Below are 26322 nucleotides of genomic sequence, written 5' to 3' on the forward strand. Positions count from 1 at the left end.
ATGGGGGTGCATGTGTCTTTATGTACCCATGTTTTCAAGTTTTGGGGGTATATACCCAGTAGAGGGATTGCTGGGTCATATGGTAGTTCTTAATTTTTTGAGGAACCACCATACTTTTTTACAGTTGCACCAAAAAACAAACAAACAAAAAAAAATCCCTAGGAATAAACATAACAAAGAATGTAAAGGACCTATATACTATACTGAAAAATACAAAGCATTATTAAAGGAAATTGAAAAAGACACAATGAAATATAAAAATATTCCTTGTTCATGGATAGGAAGAATAAATATAGTTAAAATGGCTATATTACCCAAAGCAATACACAAATTTAATGCAATTCCCATCAAAATGCCAATGTAATTTTTTAAAGAAATGGAACAAAAAAATCATCAGGTTTATATGGAACCATAAAAAACCTCAAATAACCAAAGTAACCCTAAAGAAAAAAAAAAACAGAGCTGGAGGCATTATAATACCTGACTTCAAACTATACTACAGAGCCACAATAATCAAACAGCATGGTACTGGCAGAAAAATAGACACACAGACCAATGGAACAGAATAGAGAGCCCAGAAATAAAACCACATTCTGTCTTAGTTTTAACGTTGTTGTTTTTTTAAAGAGTGTAATGAAATATTTGAGGTAATAGAATTGTTCTGTATCATGGCAGTAGTGATGGATGTACAATTATATGCATTTGTCAAAACTCATAGTACTATAGACCACAAAGTGAATTTTTATAAATTAGAAAACAAAAATAACAGTATGCGGGAGAACCCAAATGGAATACAAACTGTATAGAACAAAACTAACTGTATGACAAATGAATAGCATAGCATACACACTGAAAAAAGTGGGAGAAGAAAATAACTAATCTAGGTAACTTTACAAAACGGTATTTTAACTGGATACTACAATGTTAAAGACAAAAAGAACTACATACAACTACCCTGTACTCTAGTTGGTAAATTTATTTCTCATAGGAGTATGGGTTAGAAATACTGAATTTACCCTAGCTCAGTGGAATAGAACATTGGCCTGGCATATGGACAGCCTGGGTTCAATTCCTGGTCAGGGCACACAAGAGAAGCGACCTGCTCTCCTCTTCCCCTTCTTTCCCTCTTCCCCTCCTACAGCCAGTGGCTCCATTGATTTCAGCATTGGCTCTGGCTTCTGTGAATAGCTTGGTTGGTTCAGCAATAGCTTCAGGCACTAAAAATAGCCCAGTTGATTGGCATGTTGGCCCCAGGCAGGGGTTGCCAGGTGGATTCTAGTGGGGCTACATGTGGGAGTCTGTCTGTCTCCCTTCTTCTCACTTAAAAAAATACTGAAATTATGTATATTCTAGAATTGAATAAAATATTTTGCAGAAAATGAAAACCAGATTTCTCCCTGTCAAAGAAAGAAATTATAAGTGGCAAGAATAGAACGAGTCCTTTAGTGTTATATTAGAATTAGAGGTATCAGAATAAATTTTTGTTTTAAAAAAATATATTTATAAACAGCATGTACACAGACATATGTACAGATATATGTCTATACAGATAAATAAAATATAAATCTTTGTGCATGCACGGATGTGTGTATATATATTTCCCTATATGTATATAGATCTCCATATATGTAAACATACACAGACATACAGGGTGGGGCAAAGTAGGTTTACAGTTGTGGAAAATAATATAATAAATAATAATCCAAGAATGCATGTGTATTTGTAAATACAGTGGTACCTTGGGATATGAATTTAATTCATTTTGTAACCGAGCTTGCAAGTCAGTCAACTTGTATATCAAACTGCCGATACTGGACCTGTGTGCCAACGGGCCAACTAGCGGCAGCTTCCTGAATCACGACTCGTATCTTGAAATTTCGCTTGGATCTGGAACAAAAATACGGACCGAGTAGCAGCTCGTATCTTAAAAAAAAATGTTGGTATGTTCGTAACTCAAGGCACCACTGTAAATTTATATATTGCTCTTCATGTATGTACATAGATTTATACATCTCTCTCTATACATACATATACATAAGGGGTGGGGAAAATGTAGGTTTACAGTTGTTCATATGGAAAATAATACAATAATACAAGAATGAACTGCTTCACATACTCATAATTGTAAACCTTCTTTTACTCCACCCTGCATATCTCCAGATATATATAGCTTATATGTACATACACACATATACATGCCTGTATGTATACACACACATATACATGCCAGGCAGGGAAGTAATGATGCCCTACTAGCAATGAGCATACCTACTACCTAGATCTTGGTGTTTAAATACCACTCTCCAAAAAATGAAACCAGGGATCCTTGGAGAAGTAGTTGATGCCAGGGCTGAGGCAGGGAAAACATAAGATAACCTTGGAGTATTTTACAGTGCCAGAAAGTAAGTTCTCAAAAAAAGATGGGGTTTTGTCAAAAGGGCACAAGGAGCACCTGAAAAAACTCCCAATGCCCAAAGCTGGAACATTTTGAGCCTAAAATAAATAAGTGTAGGATAATAACCAGTAGAAAAATAAATGAGTCCCTACTGACACAAATAAATAACTGAAAATAAATGGGAAGAAGGAATAGCTTTTCCTTACAGATGAACTCCAATTAATAAAGAAATGAGGGAAACAAAGTCACCATCCTAACATCACAAGTAATAATTACTGAAGGCAAGATCCATCAATGGATGCTAGAATCATTAAGTGAAAGTTTGAGGAGAAACAAGATATTTGCATAGTTTCTAAGTTCTCTCCCAAGATATCGATAATTACCAAAGGGAAACATAGTAACTTTATATGAGAGAATCACAGCCTTAACTAAGCTATCAAAAGTAGTTTCAAATGCAGTGTGCCACAGCATGCACCCCCTTAAGTGATAGCTGTGAAGGGCACACAGACTTCTGTGGTATTGACAAACATGCATCACCTTAATCAAATCATGAGAATGGTTCATACAAAACCCAATTGTGGGGCACCTTCCAAAATAAATGAAACAACTGACCAGGACTTTTCTAAAACACAAAGATCAATAAAGGAAAAGACTGAGCTGTCAGAGGGGAGGAGACTAAGGAGCCACGCCAACTAAAGGCAATGTGGGATTGTAGATCGGCTCTCCGCACAGAAAAAGGTCATTAGTATTAGTATTAAAAAAAAAAAAAAAAAAAAAGATGAACTCTGAAGAAAATTGGTATAGTACTGGACCTATGTTGATTTCTTATTTTTGACCATTGTACCAGTTATATCAGGCGTTAACATTAAAGAAAGCTATAGATAGACTCTGTATGACTTTTGTAACTTTTCTGTAATGTAAAATTATTCCAATATAGTGGTTTTTAAAAATGTGTGAATTGATTTTTTACATAAAAGGCTAATATTTACATGTCAGAGAACTACCATCATATTCACGGCACTATCACGGGGCGGGGGTGGGGGAATATAAGGGAGTTCCAGATGCTACAAACTCGATCATTTAGTACTTGCAACTATCAGCTGAGTACCATAATGCTCGTTTCCCACGAGGAAAAAATACTGGGACATTAACTAAATTACTTAAGAGACCATTTATAACTGAAAAGCGCCATTTCTTAGAAAAAGTCTAGTATCTCTGGAACACCCCCACCCACCCAAAGTGATGAAAGCACCTTCCATCAGCCTCTATAGAGGTCCCACATTACCCGGACTGGTGACAACGAACTTCCTCGGGCACGTCGCCCGTGTTTCTGACCAGGGGAGGGGGTTTTGAATTTGGAAAGTCAAGGCCTTTGGTCCTACCATATGGTCTCCTCTCGGAGTCTCAGAGTCCGAATTTACTAAAGGAGGGAGAGGTGGGACCCCTGAGACCCACCTCCCGGTCTGACGGGCAGGAGGCTCCGACCTCGCGCCCGGTTCTCCCCTCACTACCCCGAAGCCCAGTCACCCCTTGCAGTGTCACCCTCGGCGCACCCGGGCCACACACACCCCAAACGCCCCCCCACCGGAGAACGGATGCACGGGCCAGTCCCGGGACCGAGACGCCGGGGACCCCGACAGTGCGTCACGGGCAGGGCAGACGCGGGGAACTTTTCCGCCTCGCGACCCCGGGAGGCCATCACACTCGTCCCGTCGTCCGCCTCCCTACACCCAGTTCAAATAGTGCTTCCAAAAACGAAACCGCCACTTCTGGGAGTCGGGAGGAGTCCTCCCAGCGACCGCATTTCCAACCTGATTCCCGCTTCCCGCGGGGCGCCTCATCCGCGCGCCCCGCCCACGGTACAGATCCGGGCCCGACGCCCCTGAGGCGACCTCCCGTGAGCCCCTTACCTCCCGCCGGGGCTCTCGGGGGGCAGTCGGTGCGCACGGCGCAGGCGCGAGAGCGGCGGGGCGGAGCGTCGGCTTGGGCCGGCTGGGTTAGGCCACGCCCCCACCCGCTCTGTCCGGGCCTCGCGGAGTGTGGCCAACGCGCAGGTAAGAAAGAGCAGATATGAGCGAAATCTTTTTAAAAAAATGGTCTTGATTTATGCAGTGTTGAAATACTAGGAGCCAGGAAGAAAAAGATGCATAAACAGTTTTCACATCAGTTTACGTTTTAAGTAGAAGACAATTCACATTTGTATAGCCCTCTGCATCTTGCAGAATTTTTCTGTTCGTTTTCCTCTATTCTTACAGGAATTTTATTGACGGGCTGGTCGTGTGTTCATAGAAATTGAAGCTCAGAAAGTTGTGCCTTCTCCGTCTCGTCCCACCACCCACCAAAAAACCCTGTGAGGTAAAGAGGGCACAAGTCTTAATTGTAGCAGGCGCAGAAGCTGAAGCTCAGACAAGTTGTGATTTCCTCCCCAAACTGGTGGAACCCTTAAGGCCAATGCCTTTATTCCAGTGTATGGCTAATGACAGGCTCCAGAAAGATTGTTAAGTGACTCAGTCCAGTACAGCTAGTTAATGAGACTTTGAACTCCAACTGTGGTTTGCCAATTTTCTTCCCAAGTTCTTCCAGTTATACCAGCTCCTGTCAATGAACAAGCAGATGATTGGCCTTGAAGCCCTGTCTGGGTCACAGGTGATGGCCTATATTCCAGACCCAGTCTTTTTAATATTTGTTTGTGAGTATTCAGATGGCTTGCCAATGGTATTATGCTCAGAAGTCATAAGGATGTTCAAGCCTAAGGAAACTCAGTTCTTACGGACTTCCAATGGAGTGGGCATAGAGGTAGAAATTGCAGACCAAGAAATTGCAGAAGATTAAGGGCCTATATATAAAAGCCTTGAAAGGCAATTTCTAAAATAAATCCAAAAATCTAAGCAATTTGGATTTTCTTTGTGGGTATAATAAAAGCTGATGTTTGTTTTACTCTAGGAATGAGATGGTTATAAAATTTTAATTCTAAAGTATTAGGTAATATCATGGGAAAATGTTTTTTAAACAAAGGTCAGTTAAACAAGATCTTTTTTTATATTTAGAAAATTAATTTTAACAGGGTGACATTGATCAATAAGTGTACATAGATTTCAGGCAAACATTACTCCATCATTTGAATAGTCAGTTATGTTGTATATCCATCACCTAAAGCCAGATCATTTTCTGTCACTTTATATTCGTCCCTCTTTACACCCTCTTCCCAATCCCGTACCCCCTCCCCTAAATCTCTCTACCCCACCCACTTCTTTTTGTACTCTTCTTTTTGTACTCTTCTTTGTGAATTTCTTTTTGTACTCTTCCTCTGGTCCCTGAAGTTGTTAGGAACAGGCCTGCTGCTACTAGCACTCTTATCTATATCCATGAGTCTCAGCTTTGTATGTCACCTATGTGTGAAATCATACGGTTTTTTGCTTGTTCAGATTTACTTATTTCACTCAGTATAATGTTTTCAAGGTTCATCCATGTTGTTGTAAACGACCCTATGTCATCATTTCTTATGGCTGAGTAGTATTCCATAGTATATATGTACCACATCTTCTTTTTTTTTTTTTCTTTTTTCATTTTTCTGAAGCTGGAAACAGGGAGAGACAGTCAGACAGACTCCCGCATGCGCCCGACCGGGATCCACCCGGCACGCCCACCAGGGGCGACGCTCTGCCCACCAGGGGGCGATGCTCTGCCCATCCTGGGCGTCGCCATATTGCGACCAGAGCCACTCTAGCGCCTGAGGCAGAGGTCACAGAGCCATCCCCAGCGCCCGGGCCATCTTTGCTCCAAACATCTTCTTTATCCAATCCTCTATCGAGGGGCACTTTGGTTGTTTCCAAGTCTTGGCCACTTTTTTTTTTTTTTTTTTTTTTTTTTCTAATAAGATCTTTTGAAGTAAAGGTCATGTGAGTTAAGTTCTGAAAAAGCTATCTCAGGTACATTAGGGAGACATGGCATTCAAGGAGTCTAAATTTGAATCAAACCTTCTAGGTTATTATATACATGTTTGCTGCAAGTTAGGTGTGTTGTGGTAGCAGGATAGAACTTTTTAATCTAACAGTTTGTTAGTTTGATTTGCAGTCTTTAAATTTATAAATATTTGATGTGTGAACTTCTTTTTGTACTCTTCCTCTGGTCCCTGAAGTTGTTAGGAACAGGCCTGCTGCTACTAGCCAACATACACACACACACATGTACAAATATATACACATATATACATACATTTACATATATTTATAAATATACACATATACATAACATGCAACAAATTCAATAAAGTGTCTAGAGAAATAAACAGCAATTGTCATTATAAAAATGTGAGAGAGCCTGACCAGGCAATGACGCAGTGGATAGAGCATCGGACTGGCATGTGGAGGACCCAGGTTCGAGACCACAAGGTCGCCAACTTGAGCACGGGCTCATCTGGTTTGAGCAAGGCTCACCAGCTTGAGCCCAAAGTTGCTGGCTTGAGCAAGGGGTCACTCGGTCTGCAGTAGCCCCACGGTCAAGGCACATATGAGCAATCAATCAATGAACAACTAAGGAGCTGCAACGAAGAATTGATGTTTCTCATCTTCCTTCCTTCCTGTCTGTCTGTCCCTATCTGTTCCTCTCTCTGACTCTGTCTCTGTCACACACACAAAAAAAAAAATGTGAGAGAAAAGATCACTTTCAAAAATAGCTTAATCAAGTTTGTGTTTATAGGGAATTACAGAACCTATTTGAAGAATTAAGGATAAAAAAAATTAAGGATAATAGCTAAATGGAGTGAGGGCAGAGGGAGGGATTACAAAGGGGCATAAGGAAGCTTTGGGAGTGGTGGAACTTTTCATTATCTTGATTGTGGTACTAGTTCCATGGGTGTATACATATGTCAAAACTTACCAAATTGTACACTTTAAGTATATATGTGTTTATTGTATGTTTATTATACTTGAATAAAGCTATTTCTTGAGGAAAGGTATATACAGGGTGGGGCAGAAGTAGGTTTACAGTTATTCATATGGAAAATAATACGATAATTAATAATGCAAGAATAAACTGTTTTGCGTACTCACACCTGTAAACCTACTTTTGCCCCACGCTGTATTATGTTTTTTTAGAACCCAGCACAGTTCTTGGAACAGATTAAGAGAACAATATATATTAACTATATGAAATAAGAAATGATTTTTCTGGTGTCATAGAGCAAGTATATGGAGAACCTGAGAATCAAACTCAGATTTAACACCATAATATAGATCTCCTAGGTTATCTTCCCAGCCCATATCTTTTCTGAGAACCACTTCTCCCCACCAGATCTGTGTGCAATCAGTTACAAGCTTTTGTGTGCAATCATGTACAGGCATGAGCCCACACTCCAGACCATAGTGTATTGGTCCAGGAGCAGACATCTGACTTTGGAACAATAAGATAACTTTCCAGGAATTTGGGGTTAGGACTAGGATTCTAGCTTTAGTCTGGTTGTTTTCTTGAGTGGAAAAGATGCTCACAGCCGAGCTCTTGGGGGTTTGTGTTTTTCACTCTGTAGACTGGTGAATCAGAGAAAGCCATGCTGCTCATACATCTTATTTGTAAGTGTGGAGAGATGAGTATGTCTGTCCTAGTAATAGTTAAAAAAACAAAAGTTGTTTCTTTACTGTAGGTCATGTTCAAAAACATTTAAATGCCATTACCTTTACTAGGTAGCTGTGAATTATTGAAATATCTACTGAAGTTCTGAATTTATTGTTTCTTTGTGCATTCTATAATCCCAACCCTCTTTGAACTGAGATGAAAAAAGGTTAAAAATAAGGTGATAATAATGATCTCTTATGGAATGGGATTAACTGGGAAAGAGCATGAAGTAGCTTTTTGGGGTGGTAGAAAGGCTCCGTGTGTTGATCTGGTGTGATTTCACATGTGAAAGTCCATCATGCTGTACTCCTGGAATTTGTGTACTTTATGTAAGTAATACCACAATAATAAAGGAAATAAAGAACTAAAGTCAGCCCTGGCCAGTTGGCTCAGTGGTAAAGTGACAACTTGGCATGTAGAAGTCCTGGGTTAAATTCCCGATCAGGGCACACAGAAGAAGTGACCATCTTCTTCTCTATCCCTCTCTCTCCCCCTTCTCTCTCTCTCTCTCTCTCTCTCTCCCTCTCTCCCTCTCTCCCTCTCTCCCTCTCTCCCTCCCCCTCCCCCTCCCCCTCCCCCTCCCCCTCCCCCTCCCCCTTCTGCAACCATGGCTCGAATGGTTTGAACAAGTTGCTTGGGCACTGAGGATAACTCCATGACCTTACCTCAGGTGCTTAAATATGTAGCTTGTTTGCCAAGCAATGGAGCAGCAGTCTCAGATGGGTAGATCATTGCCCTTTAGGGGGCTTCCCAGGTGGATCCCCGTCAGGGCACATGCGGGAGTGTCTGCCTCCCTGCCCCCCTGTCCCCTTGCATCCCCACCTCTCACTTAACAAAAAACAAACAGAAAAATGAACTAGTCAAATGAGACTATTCTCTGGCCCCCTTGTTTCTCCTCTAAGGGGGTCTACATAGGACCATCGACATGTCAGTGGAAGAAATGTTCAAGGAGGGTTCAAACCACATTACCAGCAATACGAAAGGTCAGGGGGATCTAAACTACAATATGAAATGTCAGGGGTCTAAACTACATGACTAGCGATATGCTAGGAAAGAAAAGGTTACCTTGGGTATAAGGTCCCATCCTACAATACTTGTTTTCCCAGTTTTGCCCATTCCTAGACACTTGGGGTTTTTCATCCTGCTGACTTTCTGTACCTGGCCCATCCAAATCACCCTCAAAGCTGCTACTTTAGAGGAGTGACAAGATAGCCACAGAGTAGGCAGATGTTCCAGCTCCCACCTCCCAGAAACAAAGTGGATTACAACTTAATTTTAAGAACAATCATCTTGAAAAACCAACTTTGGACTAAACTAAGAGGATTCTATAACCAAGGACCACCGAAGAAACCACACTGAGACTGATAGGAAAAGCAGAGATATGGAAAGGGCTGCCCTGCTCCCAGGAGCGAGCAAGGGCCCAGAGGGACTCTCATGGAGAGGAGGGTTTCCCGGAGAGTTGTGGGTCCTCAGACCCAGGACCGGAGCCCCAACCTAGAGCCCCAGAGCCTAGAAAAGGCATATGGACAGTATTTAGCTGAGAAAAGCGGCGAGATACTGTTTGCGAGAGAGAGACAGAACTCTCAGACCCAGGATCCATCTTAAAGAGACCATGCAGAAAACCTTGCTCACAGCCACTTACCCAGGGCTAAGGGAGTGGGGAGTGCTGAGAGGACTGGAGTTGCCAGAAGAGAGTGCAATCTCGGAGGCACAGAGAAAGACACTTTGAGGGACAGCCACCCTAACTCCTGGGCTGAGTCACTCCCCAAATCTAAAGTGACCATTTTTCCTGGGAGCAGGAACACCAGCAAAGGGAAGAAATTACCCTGCCCACTGGAGGCTCTCCTGCTCCAGTCAGAGCAAAGAGGCACTTAGAAGCAGGGAGCACATTAGGGACACAGGTAGTGAATGCTGAGGTCTGAGCTACATTGCCCCCTAAGCTGCTGAGTATTCACTGGGGGGCAGGTGGGCTGGCAGCCAGTGGGGCATGGCTGCAGGGGCTAGGATGGTTGGAGTGCACACGCACGCATGGGAGCCCAACCACAGAGGCAAAAGTTGTGGTGGCAGTGACAGTGGTTTGAGCACACATGTGCAAGCCCGTCCACAGCGGCGGGCTGGTGCCGGCAGTGCCCGAGGCTGAACGCCTAAGGCAGCAGCAGTGGTGGCAGCGGGCCAGTGGACAGACCACACATCGGGAACACAGAGGCCACACCCACTGTACTCCTGTGGCCACACCCTTCTGAGGGTTGAAAAAAGAAGAAAAATAAGTAAATAAATAAATAACTAAAAAATAAAGTCTGGATAGAATGACACCTGAGGCTAAGGGGCAAGCCACATCCAATACCGTACCTAATCTCTGAATTACAGTACTGAGCCCAGCAAGTAGCCAGCAATGAGAGGCAGCAGAAAGTGAATCTCAGGGGAACTTGAACTTTTAAATGAACTTCTCCCAGGCCAAGAGTAAATAAAAGCTAGCCTAGGACTGCAGCTGATATTTACAATGGCACCTGGACAGCAGAGGCAGCCACAAGATATGGATCACCTGTAGCTCCAAAAAGGTTGGTAAGGGCCAGTCATAGGCAGTGACCCCCACTGATCTGCACCAGGCTCTGGCCAGGGAGGTCCAGGGCGGGCACAGCCAGCAGCCAGATACAAAGAGCATCAGTTCAGGACCTAACAACCGTTGTTAGAGTGGTATCTTAAGGAAGGGCTCGTCACACCTGACCCACCTAAAACATAGAAAATACCGACAAAAATAGCAAAAAGAACAGTGACAGCAGACAATTAGCCCACAGCAGATAACAAACAGCAACTGAATCCAACCCAAGAAGATATAGAAACAACACAACTGGAAATTGGAGGCAGACAATACCAACCCTAGACTCAGCTAGCTACACAAAAAACACACCCAAAGGAAGAGTCTATACACAGAAAAAATGGAAGACAGAGAAATGAAATCCAAATGAATCAACAAGAGAAATCCCCAGAAAAAGAACTGAATGAGATGCAGAGTTTAAAGTAATGATTGTTAAGATGCTCAAAGATCTTAGAGCAACAATAGATGGACATAATGAGCACCTAAATAAAGAGATAGCAAGCATCAAAAAGGACATTGAAATCATAAAAAAAGAACCAATCAGAAATGACAAATACAATATGAGAAATGAAAACTACACTAGAAGGAATTAAAAGTAGACTGAATGAAGCAGAGGATTGAATCAGTGATTTAGAGGACAGGATAAATGAAAGCATGGAAGCGAAGCAGCAAAAAGAAAAGAGGCTCAAAAAGTCTGAGGAAACTCTAAGAGAGCTCTGTAACAACATGAAGAGAAACAACATCCACATCATAGGGATTCCTGAAGGAGAAGAGAAAGAACAAGGGATAGAGAACCTGATTGAAGAAATCATAGCTGAAAACTTCCCTAAAGTGATGAAGGAAAAAGTCACACAAGTTCAAGAAGCACAGAGAGTCCCATTAAAGAGGAACCCAAAAAGGCCTACACCAAGACACATCATAATTAAAATGCCAAAATTAAGGGATAAAGAAAGAATACTAAAAGCTGCAAGAGAAAAGCACTCAATTACCTACAGAGGAGCCCCTATAAGGATGACATCCGACTTCTGAACAGAAACACTAGAGGCCAGAGGGGAATGGCAAGAAATATTCAAAGTAATTCAAAATAAGAGCCTACAATAAAGACTTCTTTATCCAGCAAGGCTATTATTTAAAATTGAAGGAGAAATAAAAAGCTTCCCAGACAAAAAAACAAAACAAAAACAACAACAACAACAACAAACCTCAAGGAATTCATTACAACCAAACCAATACTGCAAGAAATGTTAAGGGACCTGGTGTAAACAGAACAAAGGGGGGAAATCTAGAAAAAGAAGAATGTAGAATTAAAGAATAAAAAGGCAATAAATAAGTACATATCAATAATAACCTTAAATGTAAATGGCTTAAGCTTCAATCAAAAGACATAGGGTAGCTGCATGGATAAGAAAACAGGACCTGTACATATGCTGTCTACAAGAGACCCACCTCAAAACAAAAGAGACACACAGACTGAAAGTGAAGAGATGAAAAAAAATATTTCATGCAAATGGAAAAGAAAAAATAAAGGTGGGGTAGCAATACTTATACCTGACAAAATAGACTTTAAAACAAAGGCTATATAGTAAGGGATAAGAAAGGTTACTATATATCAATAAAGGTAGCAATCCAACAGGAAGATATAACCATTATAAATATCTTTGCGCCTAATATAGAAGCACTTTAATATATAAAGCAGATTTTGATGCACATAAAGGGCGAGATCAACAGCAATACTATAATATTAGGGGATTTTAATACCCCACCAACATCAATGGATAGATCCTCAAGAAAGAAAATTAACAAAGAAACAGCAGCCTTAAAGGACACACTAGATCAACTGGATTTAATAGATATCTTCAGAACCTTTCACCCTAAAGCAGCAGAATATACATTCTTTTCAAGTGCTCATGGTACTAGACCACATACTAGGACACAAAATTAGTCTCAATAAATTTAAGAAGATGGAAATCATACCAAGCACCTTCTTTGATCACAACGGCATGAAACTAGAAATCAACTACAATAGAAAAACTGAAAAACATTCAAACACTTGGAGACTAAACAGCATGTTATTAAATAACAAATGGGTTAACAATGAGATAAAAGAAGAAATTAAAAATTACCTTGAAACAAATGAAAATGAACATACAACAACCCAAAATTTATGGGACACAAAAAGCAGTCCTGAGAGGGAAGTTCATAGTATTACAGGCATAACTTATGAAGCAAGAAAAAGCCCAAATAAACAACCTAACTCTACAGCTAAAAGAACTTGAAAAAGAACAACAAACAAAGCCCAGAGGAAGTAGAAGGAAGGAAAAAATAAAGATCAGAGTGGAAATAAATGACATAAAAGCCAAATATATATATAATATATATATATATAGAAGAGCAATTAAACCAAGAGCTAGTTCTTTGAATAGGTAAACAAGATTGATGAACCTTTAACCAGACTCACCAAGAAAAAAGAGAGGACTCAAATAAATAAAATTAAAAACGAGAGTGGAGAAGTAACAACTGACACAGCAGAAATACAAAGGATTGTAAGAAAATACTATGAAGAACTGTATGCCATAAAATTAGACAACCTCAGTGAAATGGACAAATTCCTCAAAACATATAATCTTTCAAAAATCATTCTGGAAGAATCAGAAAACCTAAATAGACTAAATTTATCAAATGAGATTGAAACAGTTATCAAAAAACTCCTAACAAACAAAACTCCTGGGCCAGATGGCTTCACAGGTGAATTTTACCAAATATTCAAAGAAGAACTAACTTCTATCCTTTTCAAGCTATTTTAAAAAATTCAAGAGGAAGGAAGACTTCCTAGCTCCTTTTATGAGGTGAGCATTATCCTCATTGCAAAACCAGGCAAAGACACTACAAAGAAAGAAAACTATAGGCCAGTATCCCTGATGAACTTAGATGCTAAAATTCTCAACAAAATATTAGCAAACTGTATCCAACAATACATGAAAAAAATCATACATCATGACCAAGTGTGATTTATTCTCGGGAGGCAAGGCTGGTACAATATTCACAAAACAATCAATGTGATTCATCACATAAACAAAAGGAAGGACAAGAATCACATGATAATATCAGTAGATGCAGAAAAAGCATTTGGTAAATCCAGCACCCATTTATGATAAAAACTCTCAGCAAAGTACCTCAACATGATAAAGGCCATCTATGACAAACCCACAGCCAACATCATACTCAGTGGGAAAAAATTAAAAGCAATCCCCTTAAGATCAGGAACAAGGCAGGGGTGCCCCCTTTCATCACTCTTATTCAACATAGTTCTGGAAGTCCTAGCCACAGCAGTCAGACAATAAGAAGAAATAAAAGGCATCCATATTGGAAAAGAAGAAGTAAAACTATCATTATTTGCTGATGACATGATACTGTACATAGAAAACCCTAAAGTCTCAGTCATAAAACTACTGGACTTGATAAATGAATTCAGCAAGGTGGCAGGATATAAAATTAATATTCAGAAATCAGTGGCATTTTTATACACCAACAATGAGCTGTCTGAAAGAGAAATGAAGAAAACAATCCCCTTCACTATTGCAACAAAAAAAAATAAAGTACCTAGGAGTAAATTTAAACAAGGAGGTTAAAGACATAATCGGAAAATTATAAAACTTTGATAAGGCCCTGGCCAGTTGGCTCAGTGGTAGAGTGTCAGCCTGGCGTGCAGGAGTCCTGGGTTTGATTCCCAGCCAGGTCACACAGGAGAAGTGCCCATCTGCTTCTCCACCCTTCCCCCTCTCCTTCCTCTCTTTCTCTCTCTTCCCCTCCCTCAGCCAAGGCTCCATTGGAGCAGGGTTGGCCCGGGCGCTGAGGATGGCTCCATGGCCTCTGCCTCAGGCGCTAGAATGGCAACAGAGCAACGCCCCAGAAGGGGAGAGCATTGCCCCCTGGTGGGCATGCTGGGTGGATCCCGGTCGGGCACATGTGGGAGTCTGTCTGACGCCTGCCCGTTTTCAACTTCAGAAAAATACAGAAAAACAAAAACAAAAACACAAAACATTGATAAAAGAAATCAAGGAAGATACAAACAAGTGGAAGCATATACCGTGTTCATGGATAGGAAGAATAAACATCATTAAAATGTCTATATTGCCCAAAACAATCTATAAATTTAATGAAATTCCTATTAAAATACCAATAGCATACTTCAAAGATATAGAACAAATATTCCAAAAATTTATACAGAACCAAAAAAGAACACGAATAGCCCCAGCAATCTTAAAAAAGAATAAAGTGGGTGGTATCACACTTCCTGATATCAAGTTATACTACAAGGCATTGTACTCAAAACCTCTTGGTACTGGCATAAGAACAGGCATACAGATCAATGGAACAGAACAGAGAACCCAGAAATAAACCCACAGCTATATGGACAATTGATATTTGAGAAAAGGAGGTAAAAGCATACAGTAGAGTAAAGACAGTTTCCTTAACAAATGGTGTTGGGAAAACTGGACAGGTACTTCCAAGAAAATGAAACTAGATCACCAACTTACACCATACACAAAAATAAACTCAAAATCAATAAAATATTTAAATGTAAGTCGTGAAACTATAATCATCTTGAAAGAATACATAGGTAGTAAGCTCTCCGACATCTCTCGCAGCAATATATTTGCTGATTTATTTCCATGGGCAAGTGAAATAAAGAACAGGATGAACAAATGGGGCTATATCAAGCTAAAAAGCTTTTGCACAGCTAAAGACAGTATGAACAAAATAAAAAGACAATCCACTCAATGGGAGAACATATTCGATAATACATCTGATAAGGGGTTAATAACCAAAATTTATAAAGAACTTGTAAAACTCAACACCAGGAAAGTATACATTGCAATCAAAAAATGGGTAAAAGAACTGAATAGACACTTCTCCAAAGAGGATATACAGATGGCCAATAGGCATATGAAAAAATGTTCATCACTAATCATTAGAGAAATGCAAATTAAAACCATAATGAGATATCATCTCACACCAGTCAGAATGGTGCTCATTAACAAAACAACACAGAATAAGTGCTGACGAGGATGTGGAGAAAAGGGAACCCTCCTGCAACTGCTGGTGGGAATGCAGACTGGTGCAGCTGTGGAAAACAGCATGGAGATTCCTCAAAAAATTAAAAATGGAAATACCTTTTGACCCAGCTATCCCACTTTTAAGAATATAGCCTAAGAATACCAAATCACTGATTCAAAAAAAGAAATGTAACCCCATGTTTACTGCAGCATTGTTTATTATAGCCAAGATCTGGAAACAGCCCAAGTGTCCGTCAGCGGATGAGTGGATTAAAAAGCCATGGTACATATACACAATGGAATACTACGCGGCCATAAAAAAGAAGGAAATCTTACCTTTTGCGACAACATGGATGGACCTGGAGACTATTATGCTAAATGAAATAAGCCAGGCAGAGAAAGAAAAATATCATGATCTCACTCATATGAGGAATTTAATGAACAATGTGAACTGAGAAATGGAATATAGGTAGATAGAGGTGGGATCAAAGGGACCCGAAGTGGTCAGAGGGAAAGGGGAGAAGAGGATGGGATCAGAGAAGGGAAAGAGATTAGTGAAATTATATGTACATAACACAGTGTTATAGAGAGCAGGACTGCAAATCCTGAAGGGAAGTGGGGAAGGCGTTAGGGGGAGGGGTCAAAGGTGGTATCAAGGGGAACATGGGGGTGGGGAGGAGAGAGATATATTTGGTGGGACACTTGAATCTATGTAAGCACAATAAATTAAATAAATTTAAAAAGAAGAAAAAAATAGAAAGCTGCATCTTGACACCATGCTTGCAATTAAAATATGGTAAACATACTTAGCATTAGAATCATGTTAAATGCTATTTACACATTTGCAATCACAGGGCACCTTGAATTTTGTAGTACTTTAGTTGTTATTATAATGAATGGATATATCACATGGTTAATAGACATGAAAATTGATAGATGTTCCACATGAGCTGAACCTTGCTCTCCAACTTTATTTCCCATTATAGTTGGCCCTCCGTATCTATGAGTACAAGACATCTTCTCAACTACTGGGCTTGAATGTGTTGCAAGTATGTGGAGACAATTTCCCCAGCTCCCAGTGCAACTGGGCCAGTGGCAGAGTCTGAGAGCGGCCTTCTCCCTTAGTTTTGCTTTATAAATATCATTTTCTATTTGTGTCATGACAGGAAACAGGTTGAAAAGCACTGGAGGTGACAACAAGACACATAACAAATCACTGTAATAAAATTTTTGACAGTGATGTTTCAAAAAAAAAGAAAAAGATCACATTATAAGGTAGATGTTTGGAAGAGGGAGGCATTAACTCCAGAAATTTTAGAAATAATGAGAGGTCATATTTGGGGTGGACAAGGAAAGAGATTTGGATTTATGGAGTGGGAGGGGCAATTGGTAGAGAATATTCGAGGTGAAAGGGCCAGGGTGGGACTGGGAGAAGGACTGGGATGAAGTATACTGAGGAGTGCAGTTTGAGTAGAGCAGAGGGGATGTGGAGGGGAGCACAGTTGTCCCTTGACATCCATGGTGGGGAACTGGTTCCAGGACCAGGGGGTCAGGAATGGATGCCAAAATCTGAGGATGCTGAAGTCCCTTATGTAGAATGGCATAATATTTGCATATAATCTATGCAAATCCTTTTGTATACTTTAAATCAGGGGTCCCCAAACTACGGCCCGCGGGCCGCATGCGGCCCCCTGAGGCCATTTATCCGGCCCCCGCCACACTTCCGGAAGGGGCACCTCTTTCATTGGTGGTCAGTGACAGGAGCATAGTTCCCATTGAAGTACTGGTCAGTTTGTTGATTTAAATTTACTTGTTCTTTATTTTAAATAGTGTATTTGTTCCCGTTTTGTTTTTTTTACTTTAAAATAAGATATGTGCTATGCTCGCTTCAGCAGCACATATACTAAAATAAGATATGTGCAGTATGCACAGGGATTTGTTCATAGCTTTTTTATAGTCCGGCCCTCCAACGGTCTGAGGGACAGTGAACTGGTCCCCTGTGTAAAAAGTTTGGGAACCCTTGCTTTAAATCATCCCTAGAGTACTTATAATATCTAATACAATGTTAATTTTATGTAAATAGTTGTTAAACTGTATTATTTAGGGAATAATAGCAAGAAAAAAAAGTCTGGGCGTGTTTAATACCAACACAACTTCCTAGGCCTAACTATATACATAGTACACATATTTTTCTGTTTTTGTTCTGTAGTTAGTTGAATTTACAGATGAAGGACCTACAGATACAGAGAGCCAATTGTAATTGAACAAATGACAAAATGTTATCTAAATTTGCTTTTACAGGGTTCTGAGGGCTTCCAGGTTTAGCTCTGACATGTAACGAATTTGAAAGTTGTCAGTCATATCCTTATAAAAAAAAAAACTGAACAAACAGAAAACCAATTACTTTTCTTGGACTCATCAGAGCAGGGGTCGGGAACCTTTTTGGCTGAGAGAGCCATGAATGTCACATATTTTAAAATGTAATTCCATGAGAGCCATACAACGACCCGTGTACCTTATGCATTATCCAATAAAAATCTGGTGTTGTCCCGGAGGACAGCTGTGATTGGCTCCAGCCACCCGCAACCATGAACATGAGCAGTAGGAAATGAATGGATTGTAATACATGGGAATGTTTTATATTTTTAACATTTTTTTTTTTTATTAAAGATTTGTCTGCAAGCCAGATGCAGCCATCAAAAGAGCCACATCTGGCTTGCAAGCCATAGGTTCCCAACCCTTGCATCAGAGGATTGAGATTGCAGGGCAAACTACCCCCCAGAATCTGGAGAGACAGACAAATACATAGAATTACAGCCAAGATCAGCTTAAAATAGGAGTCTCTGGAGCCTGGTAAGAACATTTAAACAGTAACTCTGACAAATTATTGGAGGTGGAGTGTGGACTAGTGTGTGAGTGAGAAACTGCTGGGGGCTGTAGTCATAGGGGAAGCCAACACTTCCATGGATTTTTACCTCCAGGAACCTCACCAGATCCTCAAGGTGAAGAGATAGTGAAAAAATTCTCATGTTTCTGGCAGAGGAAGGGAAAAGAAATCATTTTGAAATATACCCAGGGTCTTCTTCCATAAGAAAAGCCTACTCAGCAGGGGAAAAGACAACCAGAGATTAGGGGGAGAGGGGCATTACCTAACTCCAGCTCCTTCTAGCCTTCCTGTCTGTTCTAATGGGGGAAAGGATAAGAAACACTTTTAAAGGTCACAGCCCAAGGATACAGGCCCACTAAAGACTGAAACTTCATCATAAGATTATAAAATGTGGCTCTGGTTGGTGGCTCAGTAGAGAGACTGGCAGCTAGGAGTATGGATGTCCTGGGTTGGATTCCCAGTCAGGCCACACAGGAGAAGTAGCCATCTGCTTCTCCTCTCCTTCCTCTCCCCCTTCTCTCCCTCTTCCCCTACTGCAGCCAGTGACTCAATTGGTTCAGGCATGGCCCCAGGTGTTGAGAATAGCTCGGTTGGTCTGAGCGTTGGCCTTAGGCACTAAAAATCACTCAATACTTGAGCATTGGCCCCAGGGTGGGGTTGCCAGGTAGATCCTGGTCCAGGCGCATGCAGGAGTCTACCTCACTATCTCCCCTCTTCTCACCTAAAAAAAAAAAAGTATAGAACACTGTCCCTCCCCCTTAGTTTACCACCACATCCACGGGGCTCCAGTAAGCCAACTAGATTACAGTTGAAAGAACTGCAAGGTGCAGTCTCTATATAAGAAGTATTTTAGGAAAATTCAAAGACAGCAAGGACTCTAGAGGAAATTGAAGACTCAAGTATCTACTGGTAGGGCAAACATTAAACACAGCCCAATTCCTAAACAGATTAATGTAAAACCTGACCTTAAAAGCTTATTTACTTCAGTTCTCACTACCAGATACACTGTATCTTGTTTTCAACCAAAAATTACAGGATCTACTAATAGACAGGAAAAAGCGTAGTCCAAAATGACAAATCAAGGATCAGAATCAGACTCCGATATGGAATAGATTTTGCAATTATCAAATGGAATTTTAAATAACCATGATTTATATATCAAGGGGTCTAATGGAAATAGTTGACAACATGAGAGAACAAATGGGTAATGTAAAGAGAGAGGTGGAAACTCTAAAAAAGAATCAAAAGGAAATGTCAGGAATGAAAAACACAGTAATGAAGAAGAGTGCCTTTAGGGACTTGTCAGTAGACTGGCGGTGGTCTTAAGAAAGAAACAAGCGAGTTTCAGATATATCAATAGAAAATTCCCAAATTGAAATGCAAAGGAAAAATAGGACAATATGTAAGAAGTGTGAGACAACTTCAAAAATGTAACATATATGTAATTGGAATATCAGAAGGAGGGGAGAAAGAGAATAGAGCACAAGAAATATTTTAAGTAATAATGCTCAAGAATTTTCCAAAATTGATGACAGATACCAAACCACAGCTCAGAGAGAACCAAGCAAGATAAATGCCCCAAAAATCTACACCTAGGTATGTTGTATTCAAACTCAAAAAACCAAAGACAGTGAGAAAATCTTGAAAGAAGCCGGGGGAGGGGGAAATACCTTACTATAGAGGAAGAAGGATAAGAATTACATCAGAATTGTCATTACAGACCATACAAGCAAGAGGGGAGTGGAGTGAAATATTTATAGAATGTTGGTAAAACAGCAACAAAACACAAACCTAGAATGTGTTATCTAGCAAAATTATCCTTTGAAAGTCAGGAATAAATAAGGAAAAGGAAAAGATGGAGTTCATTTTCAGCAGAACTGCTCTGCATGAAATGTTAAAAAAAGTGTTCATAGAGAAGGAAGATAATACAAATCATACGTTTGGATCTACGAAGAAAGGAAGAGCCCAGAAGAAGGAATAACTGAAGTTAAAATAAAATATTTGATTTATTAATTGATCTAATAAATGTTCAAAGTAATAATAGTAACAATGTCAATAAGTACTTTAAATATGAATGCTCTGAATATACCAATTTTTTGTCAGCAGGACTGTCAAGAGTGAACAAAAAATGACCCAACTGTGTTTTCTGTAAGAAACCCACTTTAAACAGAAAGCTTAGAAGTAAAGGGATGGAGAAAGGATACCATACTAATACTAATCAAAAGAAGGGTGTTGTAGAGGTATTAACTTCAGACAAAGCAGACTTCAGAACAAGTAAAATTATCAGGGATAAAGAGAGGGGCACATTACATAATGATAAAGGGATTAATTCTCCAAGAAGATATAACAATTCTTAATATGTATGAGCCTAACAACAGAACATCAAAATAAGTGCAGCAAAAACCAATAGAACCTCAAAAAAAAAAAAAATATATATATATCAATATCAAGTGCTTTACAAATAGGGTATGAGAACAACAGTTCAACAATTTTTTAGCTCATGAAAGTTGCCATTTCTTTCAGGGGCAGCAAGATTGTTATAGAATAACTAAGAGAATAAAACAATAGGGCAAAATGATTTTTAAGATACCAAATACATCTAGATTCCTGTTGGAGAAGCTGCCGGAGCCCTCTTTTATAGGATTACAGAATCTACTCTCAATCCTTTGACAATTGACACTCTCACCAGTAAACCTTTTAATCCCCCAACTAGTGAAATACATTTCAGGAATTGGAAATCAACAAAGTGCACAAAGAGCCCCAACCTCCCTCTTCGCAACCCAGCAAGCCCCCAAATCCCATTGTCACACCCCCTAGGGGAGTTTTTCCCTTCTGTAGGCCTCAGTGGATTTCAGGGGCTTTTTGAGTGATACTATATTTCCACTAGCCAAAAACACATTAACTTTAATATTTCTTTGGCAGATTATTACTAAAGAAAGAAATATTTCTTGCTATATGGAAACAAATTGATAAATTCAGCAACTGCGACTTTGCTTACATAAGTGAAAACTTCAGAATATAAATGTTTTAAGCCTGAGAAAATGGTTTTAAATGTGGGAAAAATTTTCCTGAATTTCTGTACTCAAACATAAAAGGACATAATTGTTAAATTTGAATCTTTCCAACATCTGGTAAGTGCTTTCCCATTCATTCAGGCAGTAAGTCTGCAAGGCCAACATGCCAGCCATTGTGCCAAGTCCTAGTGATTGAAAGTTAAAAAATCCCACTTCGGTCCTCTAAGGTCTCATAGTCTGGAGGGAAAGACAGACATCTCAGTGAATACAGTACAATCAGCAAGCAATGTTATTTGCTATCCCTGCAAAAATGCTATAGGAAATAAAGCATAGAGAAGGTAACTTCAAAGTTTGGTCAATACATAGAGGTCATCAAAGGAGGAAGGATAGCGCATTCTGAACAGAGAGAACTTATGTAAAAGGCACAAAGAATGCAAAAGATGTATGTTCAGGTCCCCAGGGAAGTGGGGGCGCTTAAGCAGAGAAGTGGTTACCAGAGGGCAGAATGAGTAACTGACTCAGATGTATTTATCAAAGTTCATGTTAATCATGTTCTTGTTTGTTTCAGATGGTCATGGAGCTATTTAGTTTTAAACCTTTGTTGTGGTCCCCTGCCTCTAAGACATTATTCAGAGTCCCAGAACACCTGTTGATTTTTGTGGGGGTTTCTGAGGCCCTCCAAATTTTCATTTAAATTTCCAGCCTCATAGCTCTCCATTTACTGAAGCTCCATCAGGTTCCTATAATTTCCTAATATCCCATCCACTCCCTTGCTTCTGTGTCTTTGCTCAAGCTATTCCTCTCTTTAGAGTACTATTTGTCTCCTTCCCATTGACCAATACTTGACCCCTAAAAATCCACCTCAAATCCCTTCTCTCCCCCCACACCTTTCCCATTTTCCCAGCATGCTCCCATGGTACCTCAGTTTAATTTTCCTCTGCAGTACAGCTGTTCAGTTATATGTCTTTTCAACAAGAGCAGAAACTCACTGAGGGTAGGCATCTTGTGTTATTTATTGTGTGTTCCCAGCACATGACCTGGAATGTGGTGCTTCATAAATATTTGTCTTAAATGACATGTCTCATCACCTTTGTGATTTCATTGGTCCCTTCAGTGTAACAACTGAGTTCTTCCAGCTGGCAAACCTTCTGAAGCTCAGTTTGCCACTGAGGGTGAGATCAGAGGAAGAATAAGGACACCACGTGAGGCACAGACTCACAGCCCTTATGGCACAACAAAGCCACTTGGGGACCTTTTAAAAAATAGAGTTCCTTGGCCCCACCTTCAGAAGTCATGACTTATTTGGTCTGAAATCTAAATCAGGCATTAATATATTTTTTTCAAATTCTATAGACAATGCTAAAGTGTAAGCAGTTTCAAGAACCACAGTCCTGAAGGGCAGGTGGGAAATAGTCCCCAGGCCCCAGATGTGAATGCGAACTCACTTTTCTCAAAAGGTGATGCTTTCCTCAGGAAAACATAGCCAGAAGAATGGAGGCCACGGTCTCGTGACGCTGACCTCTTTCCGAGTGAAATTTTGCCACACAGTCTGAGTTATGCTATGGGAGGAATCACACATTGGACAATACACTGGTCCTCATGGTCCCACTCAGTATGTCCAGAGAATCCCATTGTGCCCCACACCTACACAGACATTTTTAAAAGAAGTTACAGGAAGCGGTTAAATGAACTGAAGTAGAAATACCAAGCACTAAATCATCAAAGGAGTTATGAAAGCCTAAGAGTTTCCAGTTCTCTTGAGGGTCTTCAACATGTATATCCCCTGTGGCACACAGTGGAATGGTGGGACAGAGCCAGACAGAAAGGGGAGGACTCTATTCACACAACTCCGAGGACACCGTGCACATTGCATTCCATGTGAAGAGTGTTCCTTAGAATTGTGTAATGCCACATCTTGGCATAAGAATTCCTGTCCTTAGACACAGATTCCTGGTAGTGGCCTCCATCTTGGTTCTGTTCCTCAGCCTTCTGGCTTGAAACTGTCACTCTGAACCAAGTGAGGAATAAAGAGCCTTCTTGTCAAAATACCTGTGCTGACATCTTTTCCTCCCTGGTGATGTCTTCATCAGAAATTCCCCCAAGTGACAGTTCTCATCAACACATTCTTGATCCACCAAATGTGTTACACCATCCTGCTGAACTCCAGCCAGAATTGGCCCCTAAATCAGTCACTGCAGCAGAGTTTCAGAAAGGGTGTCAGTTCCTTCTCAGCATCACTACCCTTTTTTTTCATTAGTCAAAGTATCCACAGAGAAGGAAAATATATTATTTCTAGAATTTGGGTGGAGTTTTTTTTGAGGGGGGAGAAGAATCAGATTTAACACTCTAAGAGCAAAGAACAGGTGAATTGGAGTAGCATTATCTATAAAAAAATTAGCCCAAAACCTGGCAGAGAGCAGGGACCTAAAAATGTTAAGTTTCTATTGTTCTTGGAAGAGGATACAATGGCTTTTTATAATTTTTAGTGTGGAAAGAGCAGCAGGGTCTTCAGGGTAAGAAGAGAAGATTCATGTTTTTCTCAAATAAGTTGTGAGAATGAGAGAGATAGGAATTTAGCATGATAAAGTGTTTTGTAAATTGTAACAGTATATAAAATGTATGATGTTATTAGCAAGTGTCATAAGAAATGTACAAATCAAATGCTACAAGGTTTTGAAGGAGAGGAAGATAGCACACCCTGTTGTGGAAATCAGGAGAAAGTGGCATCTACCACTTGATAAGGATGTACCTTCTACAAGACTTCTCTTCTGCATTGTAGAACACAATCATGATTCCCTACTTAGACCCACAGAGCAAGCTTGTTCTGAGAATAGATTAAAATATCTGTGTCAACTATAAAGCACTATACAAATGCGAAGTGATGTTATTGTAGCTATTATTGGTGACAGAGAAATTATTATCGTTATTATTGGCTTTGAAGATACTGAGCACCATTCAGCAGGTGAAGCTGTCAGGGGAACACCTTAGATGAGGGCTAGAGAAATTTCCATGAACTTTCTTAGCTGATCCAGAGTCCCTGTATATAACATCTTTGAGCAACAGTTGTAACAGCTTTGAGACTGGATATAACATCTTTGAGCACCGGTTGACAGCTACTCTGTCACAAAGGCCTGTGACAATGCTACTATTGAATAAGAAATGCCATCTCCCTTGATTTGGTTTTGAGAATGGCCTCAATATCAGACCAAGAAGTTTATATTTACCATATTTTTTGCTCCACAAGATACACCTGACCATAAGATACACCTAGGGTTTTAAGGAGGAAAATAAGAAAAAAAAATATTCTGAACCAAATGGTGTGTTAAAATATTTAATAAAATACTGTATTTTTTGCTCCATAAGACACACAGGCATTTTCTCCTCCACTTTTAGGGGCAAAAAAAGTGCATTTATGGAGCAAAAAATACAGTAATATATAGCCAGGAAATATTTTAGCAGGTGATTGAGTGTTTCTACCCTCAGACTTCAAACCTATTATCTATCCCCCACCCTTGCTTAAATAGCGTATTTTTTTAAAACTCTGTGAATCATGGAACTGATTATGTCCTTCTTTGCAATGGCTGTTATAACGCCTAGGTCAAATTTAGCAAGTATATAGGACAGCAAAGCGTGAGTCTGAATAGTCACTTCAGCCCTGGCTTACTTTTCCCATATTTATTTTCTTTTCAATCCCTCCCTTGCTCTTAAAATACCTATTGAATTATATATAATATTAGATGTATATTATCTTTAATCCTTTGGGAATAAGGTTAAATTTATAAATAAAGATCATTTCTTATTTTTTTAAATTTCTTATTCAATTAACTGCTGGTGAAGAGTATTTGAAATGTCCCTAGGGAAATCTGCATGGCTGAGGCATATTGGAAAAGTAACATGACTTGCATTTCTTACTGGTACTATTGCTGATCTTCTAAGTTTTAAAACTTGGTTAAAGTCATGTATAACATAACACAAATATAATGTGAATCTATTGGTAACTGAATATTTTGCATTTAGAGTTAAAGTTTGAATGTTGTTTTCAAAAGAATTACAGAAAAAATACAAACTTAAAACTACCTAAATCCTTGTTCCTGTGTTTCAAAACTTCTCCGTAAGTTTAAATAAAAACTAAGCCTGTCAGAACATTAGAAAATAAAGTCTGTCATCCCGATTTTTAAAAATCATGCATATAAAAATACGTTTGAAATGGAGTGAAACTCGTTCTGTTACTAAAAGATATTGGTAATGCTTGGATTACATTGCTAGATCAGGAGAAGGAAATAGAGAAGTCTCTCTGTCTTTCTATAGTCAATCTCCTTTATCATTTTAAACTTGCATTTTTAAATATCTGATAGCAAAACAATCTTTAAAAATCTGACTTTATTGGAGGATATTTTCCTCCATCAAAAAAAACTCTGTTTACTCTGACTCCTGGTAGCCTGCCCTGTAAGCTGGAGCTCTCTAGGAGGTGCCAGCAAAATCTGGGACAGACTGAATTGTGTGGCTCTAGAACAGGGGCCATTTTTCCCTTGCATACCCAGCCAGTGCATAGCCCTCTTTTCAATATTAGCGTATGTGCTGCCGAAGCAAGCACATAGCCCTATTTTCACATGGCCAAATCTTGGCTTGTTTGGGGACTCTGCTGGCCCCACCCTGATGACTCCCTGAGACTTTGCCCTACTTCAAAGGTAACTCTCCTTCCTGCACTTCACAATAACTCACAGTGAAACCCTTCTGATGCCCACTTCCACAGGCAACTTCAG

General features: G+C 39.9%; 1 protein-coding gene across 5 annotated transcripts in view; it reads right to left on the reverse strand.

The window, feature by feature from the left end:
* STX17 (syntaxin 17) overlaps window positions 1-4380 on the reverse strand; it is a 77905-nt gene extending 73525 nt beyond the window's left edge. For 3 of the 5 annotated variants that reach the window (XR_010749193.1, XM_066367563.1, XM_066367560.1), the window contains exon 1: window positions 4306-4380. The gene's annotated coding sequence lies outside the window, so the exon portion shown is untranslated. Of the gene's footprint in view, window positions 1-1738; window positions 1772-4206 lie in introns of those variants that run through there. The other 2 variants (XM_066367561.1, XM_066367562.1) reach the window with 2 other exon arrangements.
* Window positions 4381-26322: the final 21942 nt, after the last annotated feature.

Source organism: Saccopteryx leptura, chromosome 2 (genome assembly GCF_036850995.1).
Source record: "Saccopteryx leptura isolate mSacLep1 chromosome 2, mSacLep1_pri_phased_curated, whole genome shotgun sequence".
In the NCBI taxonomy this organism is placed as follows: Eukaryota; Metazoa; Chordata; class Mammalia; order Chiroptera; family Emballonuridae; genus Saccopteryx; species Saccopteryx leptura.